Here is a 20,391-nt window from a genome sequence, read left to right as displayed (position 1 = left end):
ACCTGGGGTAACATGGGCAAGGTAGAGGACACAGTCTCCAGCCAGGCCCCTATCACCAGCTGCCTGGCCTGGTACAAGCTATGTTACTTCTCCCTGCCTCAGTTTCTTCGTCTGCACAGCGAGGATAATAACAGTGCTTACCTCTTAGGGTTCCTTTAAAGAAGGAAATGCAGAGAAAGTGCTTAGGACAGTGCTGGCCTTGTAGGAAAGACTCACAAATATTCATTGTTTCATTGATGAGAGCAAGAAGTGCGCTTGTTACATATTCACCCAATAGTGTGGGATGGAGGAATGATGTACAGGCAGACACTCTCTCGGAGGACCTGCTAGTGTCTTACTTCCTCTGTACATGGATGGCGACACAGAGGAGGAAGTCTCAAGTTAACTTGTTTTTCGTTTCAAAGCGTCTTGTGTCATTTAATAGCCCTGCACTCACACTCGCCCGGAAGTGTGAGCTTGGTTCTCCCTGCAGCAGCATCGTCACTAATGGGTAATTTCAGCCCTGCTGAGGAATCTGGGCCTGCTCCTTGCCTCCCTCACCTTCCTCTGCAGCCCACGTGAATTAGCCTGCCTGCCTGCTTAGGGACTGGTCCCTGCAGTGTGGCTCCTGGGGCCCCAGCTTCACTCCTTCAAGGGCCAGGATGTTGAAGAATGGGAAAAAGGACCCCTATGCTAGCCTGCCCTGTGTGGCCCAAGGACCCTTGCCAAGACCGGGGGGGGGGTCAAAGTGCAGAAAAAGAAGGATGTTGATTTCAGAAGAAACCATCGTGGGAGTGGCAGGATGGCTCCAGCGTCGGCAGCTCCCCTGGGGCCCCACCCCAGTAGCTCTTGGCAGCAGTCACACAGCTCTCGCATCCAACCTCCGCCACATGGAAGCAGGCCTCGCTTCCCCCAGCTTTGCTTCTCTGCCCTGCAGGGCTCCTTTCCTGTCCCAGGGAGCTCTACTTTCCAAGCAGTTCTGTGGCCAACAGCTGGAGTCTTATTTTAGGGACGAGCTGGCCGCCCAGCATTTGTACTGAATGTTCCGGGTCGGCGTGGCCCGCGCCTGGTGCACCAGTGGGAACCCCATAGGGCTGGGTGTGGGGGAGCGAATTGCTTCTGAGGTTTGCTGACATTCTGTTTGGCTGCCTGAAATGCTTTCTCTTCATTCAAAGAGCAGCTGCTGGTCTCCGCCTCTCTGTCTTTCCTTCCTCCTCCCAGTGGCTTCCCTGTTCCTGCTATCCTGGCTTTCCTGGCTTTTTTGATCCTCATCCTGGCTCTGGGGGGAAGGAGGATGGGTCTGGAGCACCTGTGAGACCCAAGCCTGGGCCCACCACAACAGAAGATGCAGCTTCCCAACCCCAAGAGCCCAAGATTGGAGGCCCTGAGCAGAAGCTGGGGTAGGTGAAGTGGGCGCTCAGTCTGGCTGTTATCTGGGGAGGAGCTTGGGTCTCGGACACACTGGTAAGATGCGCTCCACTCGATCCTCATCATAACCAAGGGCCCATTGGTGGACTTTTGCTTCTGGTGGCCTCAGGGCCCCTGTCTTCTGGCTACTGCCATCCGTGGCGGATGAGGGATGTCTGACTTCCCCTCTCTGGGCTGTTGGCGAGAGTGGGGGCAGTGGGAGAACACACCTACCAGGCAGTCGCACCCCTGCACAGAGGAGCAGAGACTGTGCCTCAGCCCCAGATTCCTGCCCAATCGTCACGAATGGGTATTTTCAGCCCTGCTGAGGAATCTGGGCCTGCTCCTTGCCTCCCTCACCACATCACGGACAGACACGTTCCTAGCTGGCTGTGTGCCGTCCCTGCCACCTCAGGCTCCTGGGAGGCACCAAAGGCCCATTGGGGGTCCCTGAAATGGCGGCACCCACCACAGTCAGCTGCCATCATGCAAGGCACCGAATCTGCTGTCCTGATGGATGGGATCCCCTTTCTGCCTTTCCTGTTCAGCCTCCCCGGGTCCCATGCCCTCTCTGTGAGGTCATGGCAGCATATGTTGTGGGCAGCTGGATTTCCGGCCCTCTCTGATAGAGTCAGAGGGGTTGCCTTTGACCAGCAGGAAAGGGATTTGAAGGCAGATGCAAGTGGGCCCTGCCCAACTCAGACTGAGGAGGAAGTTTCTGCAGCTGCGGAAGGAGAAGCAATGAATAGCCACTGTCTAGACCCTTCCCCATGACTCCACCCCCAAGGTGCTCCAGACAGGCCTGAGAGTCCCCTCTTCAGTCCTAGCCACACCACTCCCGGTGTGAGCCGGGCAGGCAGCCCAGCCCTCTCCAGCCCCGGCTCCTGGTGGCAGGAGGTGCCTTCCTGGCTGTAGCAGAAAGAGTCTCCAGGTTATATGGCCGTATCCCTGTGCCAGGACTCGGGGTAGGGGTACACTCTGCTCTGGCCCCCCCAGGAAGTGGGTTCCAAAGGAGTCAAGCTTTTGGAGGAGAACTTGGTGGCTGTGCTTTTGATCTGGCATTGCAGGAGCATAAGCCCTGGTCAACTTGTACGAAAAAGCAAGACCCACTGTCACCATCTCACAGGCTGTGTCGCATGCTCTGGTGGTGAGGGCCTGTTTCCCAGCCCTCCTCCCTAGCAGAGGGCTGCTCAGGGCAGAGCTCCGGAGATACTATGGGTTCCTTTGGGGTGGGAGAGCCTGTGGCCAGGTCTGCGAGGAGAACAGAGCAGGAGCATGAGGGTGGGCTGGAGAGGAGCTGTTTGTCCTGCCTCCCTGACCCCAAGGAGGGCACAGTCCACAGGCTATTTTAGGGAGCAAGAACTGGCCAGTCAGAATGTGCCTGAGCCTCTCCCCAAGACAGCAGAACCATCAAAGGGGAACATCTTTGTCTTGGGGGAGCCACGTGGAATTTTATCTAGAACAGATTGTGAACAGGAGCGCCTGTCAATTTACATTTATCAGGACTTGGTTCTTTTCCCTGCCAGAATTCCCCCTGCAAATCTTGTGGTGGGGTGGGGATCAGAGAGCAGAGGGCTTATCTTGACTTTCACGATCTTAGTGTTAATGATAGTTACCCAGGTTGGAGGTTTTTAGCCCCTTTCTTGGCCCTAGACCCAATGGCTCCGTCCATGATATTTTTCAAAGTCTAGTGAAGCAGCAGAGAGAGGAGTGAGAGGGAGAAGAAGAGAGAGACAGGACTCTGTTGGCAGATGCCCTCCTGTTTTCCAAGACCATAGGTTTCTGTGGAGTTCTTGCAGCTGAAAGCTGAGTCCTTTGCCTGGGGCAAGGGTGGCGTGGGTTCTTGGCCATCACACTCCTGGAACCCTGAATCTTACTGTTCCACAGTCGCTGACCAGCCAGGCCTAGGACCTCAGAGCTGCTTGTGGGCCCATGGAAAGTCACACTTGCTTCCAGTCGGCGCTGGGCCTGCTGCCATTTTGCAGCTTCTGCCCTGCACATTTTTAGGTCTCTAAAACTCTCACAGTTAATTTTTTCTCTTCCTTTAATGGCACCCAGAAGGGCACCCAGCATTATGCATCAGCTGTTTGACCCAGCTGGATGTGGGATGGAGGGCGTTTGGTGGGTCCTGGGAGGAGTTCAGGCCAGGTCAGGATTTATCATTGTTATTGATGCTACGGATAACAGCCTTGCCCTGAAGGCTTTCACAGAGTTTATCTCCTTTCTTGTTACTCTGATAGGGCTGGGATTGTCCACCACCTGCTCAGTGAGGGCTAACATTGAGTATCCAGCAAGAGTGCTGTATTAAATCATATCTTGGCCAGGCACTATGGCTCATGCTTGTAATTCCAGCATTTTGGGAAGCTGAGGTGGGAGGTTCACATGAGCTCAGTTTAAGACCAGCCTGGGCAACATAGTGGGATCGTGCCTCTACAAAAAAAAAAAAAAAAAAAAATTAGCCAGGCGTGGTGGCACATGCCTGTAGTTCATCTACTCAAAAGGCTGAGGTGGGAGTATCGTTTGAGCCACAGAAAGCCGAGACCGCCGTGAGCTGTGATTGTGCTACCGTACTCCAGCCCAGGCGATAGAGTAAGACTCTGTTTCCAAACAAAAAGCAAAATCTCCCACTTGGTGGAGACCTCTCAGAGTGCTGGGGAAGGGGCTCCGGAGTCCACAGCCTCTGTTCTCACCCCTCCCTCACTTCCTGGCTATGTGGGTTTAGCTAGATCAAATTATCTCAGGGTTAGTTTTAGAAGCCAAAGTTTGCATGCTAGGCCCTAAAAAAGACTGCATTTTCAAAAGGTAGACACATCAACCTAAAAACTCTTTCATCAGCTTTTCTTGCAGTATGGCTTGACACCCCTCCACTGGGAGGTGAGCTCTCTGTCCCCTTCCCTAAGACCTGCTTCCCTCAGTAGACTCTGATGGAGGTCACCTTATGTGACTCGAAGCTGTGTCATAACAGGTGATACAGATCACAGACGGTGCCTGGCCCGCACTCTCTTGGTTTGCTCACTCTGTGGGAAACCAGCTGACATATTGCAAGGACACTCAAGCAGCCCTGAGGAATGGCCGACACCCAGGATGAGGGACCACAGCCCAGCCCTCAGGGGATTCCAGCCAGAAATGCCTGAGTGAGCCAAGACCCACAGAAACCATAGAGATGATAAGCCATTGTTGTTGTCTTCAGCCACTGAATTTTTTTTTGTTTTGTTTTTTTACTTAGTATGATGCCCTGAACAGGTCCATGGCAATAAGAAGAAATCATTATTGCCTTACTGGATTTTAGATTGCAGGCAGACAGAAACTTGCTAGCTCAATTGCCAAGCCTCATGCTTTAATTTATGAATAAAATTTCTGTTGTGCCCATTGACCATTTAGGTATCAACTTCTAAGGGTTTTTTCTTGTTTTGTTTTGTTTTGTTTTCTTCTGAGACCAAGTCTTGCTCTGTCACCCAGGCTGGAGTGCAGTGGCTTCATCATAGCTCACTGCAACCTCCACCTCCTGGGTTCAAGCAGTTCTCCTGCGTCAGCCTCCCGAGTAGCTGGGATTACAGGCGGCACTGCCATGTCTGGTTAATTTTTGTATTTTTAGTAGAGATGGGGTTTCACCATGTTGGCCAGGCTGAACTTCTAAGGTTTTTGAATGTGGCTCTCCTGGCTCTGATATAATTGGAAGTAAAACGGAGACAAAAAACATGGCTCTTCACCTATTGCTCAGTATACCTGGGCACCTGGACTTCTTGTTTATTTCTTTCCCCTTCCAACCAGAAAGCTCTGTAAATAAGAAGAAGGGGACCGAGACCCACAGGGTTGCCTGGACATTTGGAAAACAATTTTAAATATTTACACTTGATCTATAGGAGATTACACATTTGCTATGGAGAGCTTCAATTAATAAATGATTAGGTTCACTAGACTGAAAAACAGTAATTCTCTGCTGAGAAAGTATTTTATATTTCTACTTTAAACTTTGCTCTGCTCTGGTTAAATGTGGTAGAAAGGAACACTTATGCTTGTTAAAGGAAATTGTCAGAAGAAAACGAAGGGGTTGAAAAGGAAGGATGTTCTTGGATTTGGAGCTCCAACAAAAGAATGTAAGTGCTAGATGCAAACTTCCAGTTGCTTGCACATCTCTGGGCAGAAAGGAGTTTGGTGCTAAGTGCAGGTGGAAAAGGGACTTCTATTTCCTGATTTGGGGTGACTTGACCATGGTGAGTGTGTGTTCATCCATAGTACCAGAGCGTGTGTTCACTCTTTACCCTCTTCCTCATGGGCACCACACTTCCAGCTTCTGCTGAAGGCCATCGTGGCTCTGGGATGGAGTCCTGCACAGGGGATGTGGGTGGATGTGGCAGCTTTTTAAATTCTCTGTGTCTCCTTCGCGTTCTCTCCTCTCATTTGCTGGACAGACAAAGAGGGTCTGGAGACCTCCGAGGCCAGGGTGGTGATAGGGCCACTGAGGAGGGAAAGCCTGGGTCCCTGAAGGTTTGTGTGGAGTACTATTTCCCCCAATCTATGGTAGACTGGGACAAAGGGATAAACAAACTTATAGCTTACTAGGTCACTGAGAGTTAAGAGTCATTTTCATAGGTGTTAACTCATCTTGGCTAATATACCTACAAACACCTTGGGGACAGGGACACTTGTTAGTGCTCCTTGTCTTTGCAGAGTCTAGCTGGTAACCGGCACAAGGATGTTTACGGAATGAATAAGTGAGAGATAAATGTATTTTTACTTAGGGCAGCATGGTGCTCTGCTTTTCTTTCCTTTTGTTTTCACAAGATGATGGAAGAAGAAAGTGCTGAGGTCAAACATTGCTATGGTCTGATGGTGTGCACCCTAAAATTTATATGATGAAATTCTAACCCCCAAAGTGATGGTGTTAGGAGGTAGGGCATTTCGGAAGTGATGAAGTCATGGGGGATGATGCCCTTATGCATGGGATTAGTGCCCTTGTGAAAGAGGCCACAGCACTGCCTTCCCCACTCTACCATGTGAAGACACAGTGAGAAGTCATGGTCTATGAGGAAAGGGCCTTCACCAGTCACTGAATCTATCAGTGCCTTGCTGTGGGACTTCCCAGCCTCCAGAACTGTGAGAAATACATTTCTATTATTTAAGAATCACCTAGTTGATGGTATTTTGTAATAGCAGCCTAAATGGACTAATACAGCACTCTAAATAGAAAACACGGAAACTTCCTAGCTCTTAGCTTCTTCTTACTTGTTTACAGAAGAATAAAGTCATCAAGAGTTATTGATGCCAGCACTGCCCTGGAGGGACCAAGAGAACAGGAACTTGTTTTCCTTATGTTTACCTTTCTTCAAATCTATCCTGTAGATGCATCTGATGGTCAGAGTGGTATCATCTTAACAGTTATGCCTAATTGTTTTCATAAATAATCATATTTAGTAGGAAAAGAATAACTGAGTCAGAAAGTTTTATATAATAATGTCCTTTAGTTGACTGTGTTCTTGGAAACTCTGGTTGTTCAGAATTGCAGACAAAAATCCTATTACACCGGGAAAGAGCCTAGGTCAAAACGAAATTCCACATTAGTGTTAAATTTGCAAACTTGAGGCGAACACAAGCATATTGTGTTAGTCTGTTCTCACATTACTAATAAAGACATATCCAAGTCTGGGTAATTTATAAAGGAAAGTGGTTTAATTAACTCACATTCCACATGGTTGGAGAGGCCTCACAATCATGGCAGAAAGTGAGTGAGGAGCAAAGTCATGTCTTACATAGCAGCAGGCAAGAAAGCATGTGCAGGGAAACTCCCCTTAATAAAACCATCAGATCTCAGGAGACTTATTCACTGTCACAAGAATAGCGCGGGAAAGACGTGCCTCCATCATTTAATTACCTCCCATGATTCAATGTCCCTCTCATGACACTTGGGAATTATGGGAGCTACAATTCATGATGAGATTTGGGTGGGGACACAGTCAAACCATATCACATATCATTGAATATTTTGTGTGTATATTTCCAAAAAGGTACTGAATTGTCCCTCTCCCATGCATAAAAATGTAACTCCAGGTACTTTCACCTCCAGCCTACATGAGCCTGCTCAGAATCATACAACCCACGAACATCCTCCATCTTCAACTCCACACATCACAGGTGGCTTTCATGGACAGCCAACAACCACCATGCTTTACTGAAAAAATATAGGAAGAGAAACATGCAAAATGCCCCATGGTACGCAAGGACTGGAATATGTTTTTAGAAACTCGTGTGTTTCTTATTAGAACATACCAAGTAGATTTTCGACTCCTTAAATAACTTTATTATGGATCTTCATGTCAAAGAGGGAGTTTTAAACGGAGACATTGATAGGCTCAATTACTTCCATAGGTTATTACATTTTCCTTCATTGCAGACCTGGCTATGTGCTGTGGTCAACACATTTGTACTTGCCTACCCTTGGATGGATTTTACTACATTTAGTGGCTACAAACACCCAATTTTCATGAGTAGATTACAAGGCTCTTTGAAAAATAGGGCTAAAATCCCCTATGGATGGAGTCCAAAAGCATGCATGTGTATTTATTTTGAACTACCAGCACAATCTTGGTCATGTCCTTCCATCTGGTCAGTGTACAGGCTTCGACTTAAAGTTTTTATTGCACAAACACCATGCTGTGGATGTTTGAGTCTGCAAAGGACAGAGCGGAAGCCCAGCTGTAGCAAGCTGCATTTTCATTCTGAATGTCTCGGAGATTAGAATTTAATGTAGTTCACAGGAGTTAAGGTTTTCTTCCAAATCCTTTGACATGTTGTGGATTGTGGATTCCAAGTTTATGATCGTGTTTATTAGCGCCTTCCGCATTTGTGGGGCAGATTTGCCTGTGGGGGAATGCGTTACCCTTTCTGGTGGATAGACTTGTTTTTCTGAGGTTTGGGAGGCGGGGGTAGTGGTGATGATGCTAGAGGGGTTGTGTTGTCCCAACTTTTCCTCCTCCCTGTCTCCTCCCAAGATGTGGGAGTCATAAAACCTGAGTTAAACTGAGCAAAAATGCAAAACCTCACGGCCTAGGCAAGATGCCTCAGAGCAAAGGTCCTGAGACGTCACTGGGGTGCGCACCCACAGGGACTGATTTCAGGGACACGTGTGGTGGGTTGTGGCTTTAAAACATAGCCTGAATTCTGTGATACTCCTCCAGTTGAGAGATGGGGTCCCCCTCTCTAAGCCCTTCACGGTTGGTAACCCCATGACTCCACAGCAGCCAAGCACAGGGAGAGTGGGCTGAGGCCCGGCTTGGTCCGTGGCTCTCGTGACTCTGACCTGGAATCATCTCCTTGGTTAAAGCCTTGTCCTGCTGGGAGGCTGAGGTTTCTCTCTGTCATTAGGGGTATAAACATCAGATGGACAGTTCTCAGGTGAGGGAAGGAAGAGACATGGGAAGTCAGGAGGAAAGGACACTGAGTAGAGAGCCGCCCACCCCAGACCCAGCCAAGCATCCCCACCTAGGACTCCTTCTGTCTGTGTTTGTGGACAACACAGCCAGACGGAGTTGCAAACCCCACAGTGTTTTCTTTTCCTGGGTGGCTCAGCTCCTGGAAGCTCATCCGTCTCTTGTGTAGGGAGGTGGTCTGACAAATGCCTTTTGCTTGGGAATTTGTGACTCTGTGTTTGCGATGCGAGCCTGGGGCCACTGCTGCTGTTGCAGGCTGGGAAACATGGAGTGGCTGCAGGGTTGGGGGCTCTGGAGCTTCCTCTAAGGAAAAGGAGGCACCGAGTTCAGGGCTCTGGGTGGCCTCCAGCTCAGTGTCTGTTTTCATGGGATATGGTAACACGGAGAGCAAGGCTGTCTGTTTGGAAGAAGCGAGCAAACTGTCCTCACACGTGAGAGAAACCAGGAGACTCAACTCCAGTCACGGGGAAGTGACCTATCATAGCCCTGAGTCTGAGAAGGCGTCTAGTCGGGGACACACCAAGGCAGAACTTGGGTGTGAGGCCAGAGCAGGATGGACCGTCCTGTGCAAATACAGGGTTGGGAACAGAACTCTTGCTGGTTGAGACTCCCTGATAGAAGTATCCGGGAGGCCCCACTTTCCATCGCTGGGTCCCCCTTGTCTGTGCTGTGGGTCCTTCATGCTGTACCTTTGTGAGTGTGGTTGCTGGTGTGAAACTCTGTCTGGGTAGTGGAGTGGGGCTGTGGAGAGCTGGAGGGATAGTTTTGGGAGAGTCAGCACTGGGGGGCTACTTTCCTTGCTGTGTGGGACCCAGTGCCCGCAGCCATCTCCTTGAAGCGAACTTTTAACAAAGTTCTTTGTATGGTGAGCTAATCACTCCTTCCAAAATGAGTCTGGCCGGATGTTTCCCTTCTCTGTCTAGGAACGGAGGAGCACGTGTTCCTGCTGCACTACCCACATGTTACAAAAAAAAAAAAAAAAAAATCAAGCAAACGTCGAGCTGAGTTCATGACACTTACACCATGTGCTTAGGGCAAAGGTCCGGATGCCTGCCCTTGTCTTTGACGTAGGTACACAGCACGATGGACTGAGGAGTGGGTGGACAGATTTGAGAGAAAGCAGGTATGGCAAAATGTTCATGGTGCATGCACACCGTGGGGTTGAGGGTGCAATTCTTTCCACTTTTCTAGAGATTAGAAATGTTCACAGTGAAACACTGGGTGATCTCAGAGTGATGAGGCCCCTTAGGGTCACCCACTCATGTCTCTATTCTGCATTGATCGCACTGTCAGAGCACAGTACTGGAGATGGGACATCTGCCCTTTGGTAGTGCATGTATTCTTGGGAAGGGTACCCTGTGGTGGAGGACAAGCTGCCTCCTGCAGGCCAGTCAGCAGCCCTGGCCCCAGGCACTGACTCCTGGGAGAAGCCCTCAGTCACTGAGACAAGGCCAGACAGGGCAGATGAGGCAGTACCACCCCAGGTCGACAAGCACTAGTCTAGGCCTGGAAGGCCCAGGGAGGGCAGCCTGCCCTGGGGAGGGTACACAGCATGGGAGTGGCCGCTGCAACCTAGATCCTGGGAGCCTGAGTCCCTGGTTGGACTCTTTGTTCATTCTCTTTCTTCTTATAAAACCAAGTGGTGCTTGAGCCAGTCGTTTAGGGAATGGTAGCAGTTCTCTGCTCTGGGTACCACTGAATGTACTGAAAATCACCATGGCCGTGCTTTCTCTTCAAGTTCATGAAACTATGGGGGAGGCGGGGTGGTGCATGTTTGGAGTTGTTTTTCCAGGAACGGTGACAGGTCCTGCTGATTCACACACAACAGAGAAGTATCTGATAGGGCTGCCGGGTTTATGGATGCAGCCTGTGACCTTGAAACGATGTTTTTAAATCTAAAGTTACTGATCTAAGTAGTATTAAACCTGAGACTCCACCTGTTCCTAGCTGGAGCTCACAATTAAAGTCGGTCAACCAGATTTACCATTTGTGGTTAAGTCACTGTCAATGCCACACACTCATTGGGGGAGTGGGGGTTGCACTGTGACTGCTCCAGTGGCCGAGGGGACCTCACTCTTTCCAATGTCAAGCCTGTGTTTCTGTGGGAACCCAGCCATCCCTCCCCTACAGTAAGACCCAGCCCAACTCACGGGACATTCAGCTACTTTCCACTGAGAGATATTTTTTCTTTGGGGAGATTTCTTGCCTCGTTTTGGATCAAGCTTTTATTTTAAATTAGTGGTGAGCTCTAAGCATCGTGGAGATCAATGCAGGAAGCTTCCCCCTTTGTTCTTGATATTTTACATGTACACGAAGCAATGGAAGGTGAACCCTGCCTGGGCTCAGAATGACTGTACAGATATGGCAGTGATTTTGCTGTGGCTGAGGGTGACCGTGGGGCACACCTGTTTCCCAAGTTACTGCCTCAGTTTACCTGAAGTGATTTTAATTTGGCTCTGGGTTTACTCACTTAGAAGCACTAAGGAAAGGTTTGCTGCAATTTCTGGTTAAAATTGGCCCATCAATCATGTGTGTTTTTCTGCATTCCCTCTGAATCATCACAAAATTATAGTAAATGAATAGGAAAAGATATCAATCCAAAGGGGTGTGGATACCAGCAGATCAGACATGTCAACACAATTTTGGAAAACGGAAAATATATGGCTTAGCTTAGTTAATACCTGTGTATTTAGTTAATACACAGGTATTAACTAAAACCTATGTACTAGCAAGTTTGTGTATGTGTGTGTGTGTATGTGTGTGTGTGAGAGAGGTACTAGTATAACAAAAAAGAAAACTTATGGTTGTTCCAGTTACTGTTGGTGCACAACAAACTAACCCAAATGAGAGTACACAAAGGTCGTTTTGTCATCCCCACAGATTCTGTGGGTCAGGAATTCAGACAGAGCAGAGCAAGGCTACCTTATGTCTGATCCACTGTGTCAGGAGCCCTGGCTGGGAATACTCAAAAGCTGGACTCAGCTGGAGCTGTCAAGGGAGCACCTCCACGTGGCCTCTTATGTGCAGGGCTTCCTCACAGCATGGTGGCTAAGTGCACAGTGGGCACATTCCAAGTCTCTAGGTGACAGCTGCTTGGCCTTTTCTGACTTAGTTGCAGATGTCACATTGCCCTTCTTTTAACCACAATCAATTGTTTGAAGCAGTCACAAGCCTACCAGATTGAAGGGTCTGTAGACCCCTACCTCTCAAAAGGAGAGTAGCAGAGAACTGTGGAACCATGTTTTACAACTGCAACAATGGTCACACAGAACCCCAGGAGACTTGCAATCAGAAGCACCAAAGGCCGGGATGTGGCACAGCCATGCTGCAGAAGGCAGGAAAGTTACTCCTTGGAGACACTGACCAGGGAGGCTCTGAACTTGGAGATTCCGGTCAGAGTTGAGGACACAGAACCCAGATGGAGAACAGATGAATTAAGTGAAAACTTGCTTTCTGAAGAGTCAGACCCCTCCCACTCAGCCCTCCATTCAGTTTTGGGAACATTGCCACCAGGATTATGCCCGTTACCCAGAATGTCAAAGGATTCTTCTTTGGTGAAACTGAGAAACCAAAGAAAAATGATCTATTAATTGACATAAGACCACCAGGCACCCACCTGATAAACCTACAGTGAAGTGATCCTATGACAAGCTCCACTCATCCGCACTGAGCTTCCAGCCAGCCGACTGGGGCCTTAATTAGTGAAAGAGATGGCCCTAGACCTGAGCAGCTGGGGAAAACCGCTGTTGGGAAGACACAAACACACAAACAAATGAAACAGCAACAAACAGAAAAAAGGAACTCAGGGAAAGAAGTACAATACATTAGAAAAACAAAGACAACTCAAAGACAATGCAAGAAATAGCCAATGGTGAGATGTTAAAAAGAGAACTTTTAGGGTATGTGAAAGAGCTCTTAGAAAATAAAAAAAAAAATGTGGCAGAAGTAAAAAACTCAATATGAGTTTGGGAAACAGTGTTGAGGAAATCTTCCAGAAAATGGAACAGAAAACCAAAGAGACATACAAGAAGAAAATTCAAGGACTAATCAAGGAGATACATCTGACAAAAGAGGAGTTCCAGAAATAGAAAACACAGAGAGAGGAAATCATTACAGACATTTACCAAAATGAAAGGAGGGGAATATTTTAGGCTTGAAGAACCATGAAGTGCTTAGCACAATGGTGGACAAAAAACCCCCCACATCAATGCATATCATCATGAAACTCAGGACACCAGGGATAATGAGAAGATATTAAAGGCATGTTGTGGAGGGGTGGGAAAAAAGAAGGAAGGGAGAGAGAGAGAGAGAGAGAGAGAGAGAGAGAGAGACTGAGAGACAGCGAGAGAGAATCGATCCTATGCAAAGGGTTTAAGATGAACTTGACCTCAGACTCCTGCTCAACAGCCATGGGAATCGAACACCAGTGGAAGGATGCCTTCCACACCCTGAGGGGAAATGACATGCATCCTAGAATTTCATACTCAGACAAACTTTCAGTAAGGTGCAAAGCTCAATGAGTGAATTTGCTGCTAGAAAATTTGACTGTTTGCTTATGAAAGTGTCCACATTTTCCTTGGTTTAGATTCACACAGAATCTTTCAGAAGATTCTGAAAGCTCTGCAGCCTCATCTGGTATGGTGTTTATCCCAAATTTACAGCTACCTTCCTGACATGCTTTTCCCTCCAAGTGGCTCCCATGTCTGTTTTCCTTTATGGTCAAACTTCTCAAAAACATAGTATACATCAGTGCTTCTAACTTTTTTGGACCTCTTTTTTTTTTTTTTTTTTTGGACACAGTCTAGCACTGTCGCCCGGGCTGGAGTGCAATGGCAGGATCTTGGCTCACTGCAACCTCCGCCTCCTGGGTTCAAGCAATTCTTCTGCCTCAGCCTCCAGGGTAGCTGGGACTACTGGCATGTGCCACCACGCCCAGCTAATTTTTGTAATTTTAGTAGAGATGGTGTTTCACCAGGCTGGTTTGAACTCCTGACCTTGTGATCTGCCCCCCTAGGCCTCCCAAAGTGCTGGGATTACAGGCCTGAGCCACTGTGCCTGGTGGATCGCTCTTAAGAATTGATAAAAGTGACAGAACATCTTTTAGAAATGAAAAAGGAATGTATGCATACATATGTGAGATTTTCCAGTTAACCTGAAAGGTCCACAGGTACACGGGCCACCTGTTCTTTCTCTTCTCACACCCAGTTTTTACATGCACTGTCTTATTCCATTTTATTAACTACCTTCTTCTTATTTTTTCTTTTGTATTACAAAAGTAATATAATGCAGAAAAAATGAAATCAAAGAGAAAGTCCCAATTTATCCCTGTCTTACTGGATTATTCTCCCTCAGGTGTTCTGATTTATCCTCCAGGTATTTTTAAATTATGTGTGTGTATCTGTGTGTGTGTTGGGGGGGTTCATGTATACATACAAAATAACTGCTTATAATCTATCTTATAGTCACATAGTGTGCTTTGAATAAAACCCATATTTAGAATCACAATATAAATATCCCGCTACAGGTTGAGTATCCCTTATATGAAATGCTTGGGACCAGAAGTATTTCAGATTTTGAATTCTTTTGGATTTTGGAATATTGTCATTATACTCAGGGGTTGAGCATTCCTAATCTGAAAATCCAAAATCCAAAATGCTCCAGTGAGCATTTCCTTTGAGCATCATGTCAGCACTCAAAAAGTTTTGGATTTTGGAGCACTTTGGATTCTCAGATTTAGGATGCTCAATCAGTATTTGGCTCCTTATGTGATAAATTATGGACGTCCTCCATGTTAACACATAGAGATTTTTTTTTCCCACTGATTTTGTCAGTTCCATTATATTCCTTAGAATGAGTCCTCTTTTATTAACTTCACGCCTTTTTGGTGGCTATTTAAGTTTTTGAACTTTTTTTGCTTATACAAAGAGTGCTGCAATGAAATATACATAAATATAGAAAGAAATCAGTAGAAATATATACATATATATTTACATCACCAGCAATATGTTTGTAGAATAGATCCTTAGAAGTAGAATTGGTAGGTATGTATTTTAAATGTTCTGTCGTTGTTGCCAAGCTCCAATAACATTGCACGAATGTACACTTCCACCAAGAGAGTACTGGAAGGCCTCTTTCCTCATGCCTTCTCCAATGCCGGATGCTAGCAATATTTTAAAAATATTGAGGATGGGTCAAAAGTAGTACAGTAGTTCAAAGTTGCTTTAATCCTCATACATTTAACCCAACTTAATTCAACCCAAATGAATGCTAACTCTTACAGTAGACAGACTCCATGATCGAATGAGCTAACACGATCAGGTTGTATTTTCTAGCTTACTCTGTCTGAAGCCCTGCCCTTGGACTCAGGGTGGCTGAAGCAGGGAAGGGAGGGGCACAGGAGTCCACGCACCCAGTCTGCCTCAGCTCTGCCGGGGTTCTTGTCACCTGATGCCCTGTCTCCTTCGCCAGACTGGTGGGTCTGTCCCCTGCCAGGGAAGTTGAGAAACTCTTGCTGTCACCAAAGTTTGTCTTTGTTTTGCAAAGTTTTGCAAAGTTTGGCAATGTTTGGCAAAGTTTTGCTTTGCCAGTGTTTTTATTGGTTTGTCTTTTTCTTTTACTAATTTGTAAAGGCTTTTGATGTATGATGGACCATAACCCTTAGTTTTGTCATGGGGGGCTTAAATATTTCCTCCCACTTTATTGTTTGTTTTAAAACTCTGTGTTCTCTTTCGCCCTACACACATGTTTCGGCTTTATGTGTTTCCAGGTAGCAATATTCTGAGAGCTTCTGGATTTTCATGTTTTGCTTAGGGGGGTTGTCCTGTGCCAAGGTTATGACATCTCCTTCCACATGTTTCTATTAAGTTGATAGTTTTTAAAGCGTATTGATATATTTAACCCAACTGGCATCTGTTTTCATGTACATTGCGAGGGTGTGGGAGTTTCGGGGCAGCTCTCTTCACCCTGCTGAATCCCTTGTCACTAGGACACTGCTGGCCTCTGAGGGACCGGATCTCAGGGTTGTGTTTCCTGCTCCCTTGCCTTGCCTGTGAGGCTGCTGGCTGCGATGCCCGCTCCTTTCTCGCAGTTCCTTCCTGGGTTTCAACAGAGGCCCCCGACCCTGATTTCCATCCTTCTGCTGCAACTGCTTCTTCCAAGATCCTCCTTGGCTCCCCGCTTGCTTCATTACCCTTCCTCCAGCCTAGCTGGAGAGCCCTCCCCAGGAGCCCCAGAGCTGGTTTCATGCCTCTGTCTCCTGTCAGCCACTGTGGTCTGTATGCCGCTGGCTAGCCCCCTGCAGGTGCCCACACACCTCCCCTCTCTGGACACCTGCCTCTTTCTCATCCCCTCACCGACAGACCCTAGGCACTTCTGTCTTCCCCTCTCATCACGACAGGTCCCCTCCACTCTGGCCATATGGCTGACCCAGACGATCCCTCCTCCCAGCCTAGACCTTGTTTCCAGTGACCTTCCAGCTTCTTCCTACTCAAGGACTCCTGCTCCAGACCATGGAGCTGCCTGCGCTTCTGGCATCCTGACACCCCATAGCTCCGTGGCTTTGCAGGGGCCATGTCTTCTGTGCAGAACTCTTCCTCCAGCTCCCTTTCTGGCAAATGCCTGTTTCCTTGCAGCCCAGTTTAATCTACACCCTCTGCAATATCCCCTGACCTGCCAAGTGACTGGGCCTTCCTCTCTGCCACTTCACAATCCGGCAGAGCCTGCGCACGCCGAGCTTGGCCTGAGGCTCTGGCGTGCCAACTCACTGTCAGTTGTCGATGAGACCTTGAGCTCCTGGAGGCCAGAGCCCCAGTCCTCCCGCCCTCGGCTCCCAGTGCCTGGTGCCTCGCAGTGGCGGGGCCCTGATGAGAATAAAGCTGTGAAACAGATGGTCTTGGAAGGCGAGGAGGGCAGGGGCTGTCCCTGTATAGGTCAGGTGGGCCTTGGCAGCAAGAGTAAGTAGCCAGCCACCCCACGCACTGCTGTGGGAGCTCAGGCCTGCACGGCCCTGTCTGTCCATTCAGCTGCAGCGTCACAACAGGGAGGGTCCACGGCTGGGAGCCTGCCCAGTTTACTCGAAACTTCTTTTTAAAAGCACACATTTTGTTCTTCACATTCCAAAGCCTCACCCAGTCCTCGTAGAACTACCCTGCTGTGCACAAGGCCCCCAACACCCCTCAGAGGGAGTGATGACTGCAAAGACGTCTTGGAACTGGGATCTCCCGCGGGGTCAGGCGGGCCCTGCCTGTGTGGGCACACACACCACTGGACGCACTTCCCTAAAGCCCCTGGAGTGAAAGCGATGCTGCCCTCCACTGCCTTCAGCAAGAGGCTTTCCAGGCCCTGAGTGTGGAGTCATCTGGAGGGCTGGCTGCTGCGTCCAAGCACACACTCTGACCTGGCTGGAGCTCAGGTCTGGTCACAGGCTGGGTCACCTTGGCCTTTCGTCGTCTCAGCACGGAGTGACTGAGGAGGACCAGCTGCTTTTCAGCCTCAGAAGTTGGCTAGCAGTGGGGTGCAGACCCTGCCCCTGATGAGGAGAGTTTAGCTGTCCCTTCTCTGTCAGTCCATGTACGTGACATGCAGTCCTCTCCCCACCGGACTTCCTTTAAACCTGGGTTGGCAAAGCATCAATATGTAAGTTGCCACCACTTCCTTCCTCTTGGGCAGCCACCATGAACTCACCACAGGCTGTGTCTGAACATAGCCTCAGAATCCTTCTGAGGTTCTCCACTGGAGGAGAACCACCATGTGAAATGAGCACTGCAGACCGTGTGTGCTGCCGGGGCAGTGATGAGACACCTCTGAAGGTGCCTGTAGTAGCTCGAGGGAAAACCCTGACCATGTCCACAGTGATCATCACAGATGGTTGGCAATGGGGTCAGGGGCGCCGTGGGGCTTCTAGTTCAACTCTCTTATTTGGAGGATGGCATGGTTTGGTTCTGTCTCTCCACCCAAATCCCTTTGTAATCCCCAATATTGAAGGTGGGACCTGGTAGGAGGGACTGGATCATGGGGATGCTTCTTGTGATAGTGCTTCTTGGTGCTGCTCTTGTGACAGTGAGTGCTCACGAGATCTGGTTGTTTAAAACTGTGTAACCCCTGCCCCCACCCTTGCTTCCTCCTGCTCGCTTGCCCCTTGCCTTCCGCCATGACTGAAAGCTTCCTGAGGCCTCCCCATGCTTCTGGTGCAGCCTGTGGAACCATGAACGAATTCAACCTCCCTTTATCAATTACTTAGTCTCGGGTATTTCCTTATAGCCGTGTGAGAATGAACTGATACAGAGGATGAGGACACAGAAGCACAGAGAAGGTGAACGACACCCCATCCGTGTGCAGCACAGCATTCCAAGGCATGCCTTGTGGGCCACTGGGCCCTGTGGACTGGTGGGGGGCACATGCGCAGCTTGAGGACACCGCATTCTGGGGCTCCCGCTGAGGGATTGTGTAGGTGGCTGATGTTACAGGTTCTAACAAGCATGGCTGTGAGGAGCTGATTTTGCTCACAGCACGTGGCGCACTATGCATGTGATCATATGCATTCCCCGTGTGGTCCTCCAGCCTCCAGGGAGAAGCCCACATGAGGGAGGCTGTGCCTGCTTCTACCTGAAAACACTGAGGCTGGCTCAAGTGTCCACAGTTGGTGATGCAAGCAGGAGCAGGGCCAGCTGTTCTCTTTATTTCCATCAGAACCGGAGTTGTAGAGTATCAGTCACTGGCTCCATCACCCATAGGGCTGACAATGCATTTCTGCTTCAGAATGTCACACTCTTGGGACCACGCTGAGCGAGATCAGGTTTCCAGGCATCCACATGTGCTTCCTATAATGAAGACAGACGATCTCCTTGAGTGGAAAGCAGTTTTCCATCACTGGCATCCCAGAAACAGTACCTGGGATCTATTAAAGCCTCAGTAGGTATTCACTGAAATTTTAAAAAATCAGTTAAATGCTTGTCTTTGCTAATAATGCCTCTTTGTCCAAGCACATTAACCCAAGCATGAGTCCTGCATGTATTGAGGTGTGTGTGAAAGTGCATTTGCACACCGATATGTCACTACTGTCAAAACCAGGTAGTGTTGCTTTGACCAGGTTGCATGCACCAGGATGCAGCACAGAGAGCCCACGACCGTGCCATGTCACTGCTGTGACTGGTTGGTGCTGCAGGAGACATGGAATGAGCTCATAGAGGGGACTGAAAGTGAAACAGAGACTCGGGTCCTGGTAATGTTGCTGCATACACACCACCCCCATGTAGACACTGAGAACAACCATCACTTTATTGTATCACCTAATTGTGTGGATCAGGAATTTGAACAGTTGTTCCCTGCCCCACAGAGCTGACGGAGGTTACTTGTGATACCACATCTGGCACACGGGTTGTTCGGAGAAGTCCAAGACAGATTCACTCCCATGCTGGGGCCTCTATGGGGGTGGCCAAGAGGCTGAGCTTGGCAGGGGCCATTGACCAGAGCACCCACACGTGTCTCCATCTCAATTGTGTTGGGGTCTGTGGACTTTCTCCCAGAGGGAGAAGGTTGCAAGAGAGGAGGTAGAAGCTGCCAGGCTTCTGTGAGTGAGCCTCCAATGTGTGTCTCTCCTGGTACGTCCCCTGGAAAAGTCAATGGAGCTAGCCCAGATTCATGGGACTGGGAACTGGCTCCACTTCTCCATGAGAGCAGGAGCAGAGGCTTTGCAGCCACCCTTCATCTGTACAGACTGACGGGCCCTGAGATGAGTGCAGTGTGCCGTGGAGAAGGGAGAACCAGCCCTTCCCGCTGAGGAGGCAGGGTTGAGCCTATGTGCTTGCTTCTCTGCCAGGCCCCTCCGCATTGCTCTGTGGCCTCTCTGCCAACTCCATGGCCCTCAAGGCTGGCCCTTAGCAACAACATCTTCCTCTCCCTTGCTCCTCACCCCTGCCCCTAGGCCATACCTGCTGCACTGCCCTTGTGCACACCTCCCTTCCTGAGTCCCTCTTCTGTCAACCCTGTGCCCGTGCCATCTGTTTTCAACATGGGCCTGACCCCAAAGGCATGTTCAAAAAGAATTAATCATATTTTTACAATAAAAAAATGACAAAAATTACATGATCAATTTGTAATAAAATGATACATACTAAAAAGTAACTTGGAAGATTTTCCTTCTTTGGAGTGTCTGAGGGGTTATCAAGGCTCTTCTGGAACTGACAATATGCAGAAGTGTTTGCTCCACCTCACTTATGCAGAAGTGTTTGCTCCACCTTACAGATACCAGGCCCGGGAGAACCCCTGATCTCCAGCAGGAGATCATACGTCTGCCCTGCTGCCCAGGTAGCGTGAGGCACTCCGCTTGGCTTGTCTCCTGGGTGCATTGGGCACCCTCCATCCACCTTGGGAGGCATGGCATGGGGTGTGGCCTGCAGGCGGTAGCAGAAGGCCACATGTGAGACGCGCTCCCCCCATCTCGAGATGCCTGCTATCTGCAGAAAGCGATTCCACTGGGCAGCCCCCAGAAGAGGAGACTTCAGCATACTCTTGGTGGTTAATAAATGCCAGCTCCCCTCTGTGATCCTGTTGCTTCAGGAGGGTGGGTGAGAGGGCCCGG

At 48.9% G+C, this 20,391-nt stretch overlaps 1 long non-coding RNA gene across 1 annotated transcript; it reads left to right on the top strand.

The window, feature by feature from the left end:
• Window positions 1-813: 813 nt before the first annotated feature.
• On the top strand, window positions 814-19,882 carry LOC117098361. Its single transcript, XR_004443378.1, has 3 exons — window positions 814-1,379; window positions 16,944-18,722; window positions 18,901-19,882. It is a non-coding gene; the product is annotated as an uncharacterized LOC117098361 (long non-coding RNA).
• Window positions 19,883-20,391: the final 509 nt, after the last annotated feature.

The sequence above is a fragment of the Trachypithecus francoisi genome, unplaced genomic scaffold (genome assembly GCF_009764315.1).
Source record: "Trachypithecus francoisi isolate TF-2019V2 unplaced genomic scaffold, Tfra_2.0 Lachesis_group16, whole genome shotgun sequence".
In the NCBI taxonomy this organism is placed as follows: domain Eukaryota; kingdom Metazoa; phylum Chordata; class Mammalia; order Primates; family Cercopithecidae; genus Trachypithecus; species Trachypithecus francoisi.
This window is presented reverse-complemented; position numbering and strand designations above follow the sequence as displayed.